Source organism: Anoplophora glabripennis, unplaced genomic scaffold (assembly GCF_000390285.2).
Source record: "Anoplophora glabripennis isolate ALB-LARVAE unplaced genomic scaffold, Agla_2.0 scaffold391, whole genome shotgun sequence".
Taxonomy (NCBI): domain Eukaryota; kingdom Metazoa; phylum Arthropoda; class Insecta; order Coleoptera; family Cerambycidae; genus Anoplophora; species Anoplophora glabripennis.
Genome location: NW_019416467.1, coordinates 245988 through 247799, shown reverse-complemented (window position 1 = coordinate 247799; position 1812 = coordinate 245988). Strand labels below are relative to the sequence as shown.

General features: G+C 38.5%; 1 non-coding gene across 1 annotated transcript; it reads right to left on the bottom strand.

Moving 5' to 3' along the window:
- Positions 1–1283: 1283 nt before the first annotated feature.
- LOC111691564 lies at positions 1284–1473 on the bottom strand. The gene has a single exon (XR_002762980.1). It is a non-coding gene; the product is annotated as a U2 spliceosomal RNA (small nuclear RNA).
- Between the last annotated feature and the right edge of the window lie 339 nt (positions 1474–1812).

Here is a 1812-nt window from a genome sequence, read left to right as displayed (position 1 = left end):
TCAATTGACTTCGGAAAAACTATAACTGTGAAGTCATACTTCAGTTCTAATTTTACAACGTAGGTATACTGCAAGTAACGTAAGTTAATTATTGTTATAGTTTTACTGTTTTCATCACATAAGTGTAAAATCTAAATTGTTTCTAAAACAGTAACAGTAATTATTGCAGATATTATTCCTACATCGCTTTCTGACATTATTACTTACTTGCTCCTCTTCGTAGGTCGTAACTTTCGGAAGCTGTCAAGGTATAAAAAGTGGATGCATTTTCGCGCTATTAGCGGTCCGTACGTGTATGCGCTTCGGCAAATTCACCGATTTGCAGTAGCAACAGCTCTCTGTGCCTCATTACGTTTGCCGGTCGCAGAACCAGCTGACAGGAGTCAACGACCCCTCTGCCTACTACATGAACTTATCCAATTTATATTGTTGGCTACCACTTATTAGTTTTCATTTCATATTCGACCTACTCGCTGACCGGCACGACAAAAATATGATGTGACAGCCCGGTCACGTGAACGCCGCTATCAGAGGCGTTCCAGTTAAACTGGAAGTTCGGTTTATGTTAATTAGTGGTATAGAAAACGTATAACATTGGACGGGTTATTCGTACTTAATTGGGTGTAATGCCACTGAAAAAAGAAAGAGTTGGAACCCCGTACAGGGTGACCCCTTTTTGGTTGGATCATTTCTGTCACCCCCTGTTTCGCTAAAATTTTTGAAAGGGTATTTAAATCTCAAATAGTTAATTATTGTCTTATCAACACACACCGATATGTGACATAAAATAATTCTAAATAAACTTGTTTCACTCTTAATGCAGGATTGCCACAGGGATCTGTACCTAGACCTGTACTATTCTTAATATATGTTAACGATTTAATCAGCTTTGTAGATGATTCCTCATTAACTATTACCTATTTTACTTGTCAAGGGTTTACATTGAATACGTTTACAAAACCAAATAAAGGGAAGTAAGGGTTGGTGTCTCGTAGTTAAACTTAAACATAGGGTGATTCAAAATTCATTACAAATAATTTAGAAGCATATTTTTGAGGTCAAAATAAGACCTTTTTTCCTATAAAAGTGAGTCCACAAATGCTTAGTTTTCGATGATATACAGACTGTCTACGTGAACCGGTTCCGAAAGACGATTTAGATCTATCACCTATCGGTGACGATGAGTCGAAAATCGGAATCGGATCACGAAATTGAACGAAAACAGTTTTTTTTCTCAATTCTACACTTCTACAGTATGTGAGGAAAATTTTGTTTAATTACGTAAAAAGTGGGCCGTTCCCGGCGGTACTGCAATACCGGGCCAACCCGCGACGGGGGTGGAGCAAGCCCCTAACCCCCGTCAATTTCCAAAAATCAGTTTAATATACTGGCCCCGCATGCGGGGCGTATCAGATATTAAGCTGATAAGAACAGATACTACACTTTGATCTTAGCCAGAGGCCGAGAAGCGATACCGATACATTCTCAGCGACTGACAGAAGTCAGAGCTTAGTAACTGTGTACCAGCGAGATGTCGTTCAGCGCCGTCTATTGGCAACCGGTTCTATCACTCGATAACGATCCACCCCACACAAACGCTGCATTAGTGGCCTACCCATATGAGTAACTTAATTTAGTCATATGGGCCTACCCAACTTAAAATTAAGGAAGAAAAATATCAATATACCCAATAAACGTTCTTTCTATGTATAACCATTATAATTAGTAAGGAATTTTAAACTTTATATATTGTGGTAAGAGATATACACTCTGCACTGTGTTTCTGAAATAAGTGCGTAATAAAACAAATTA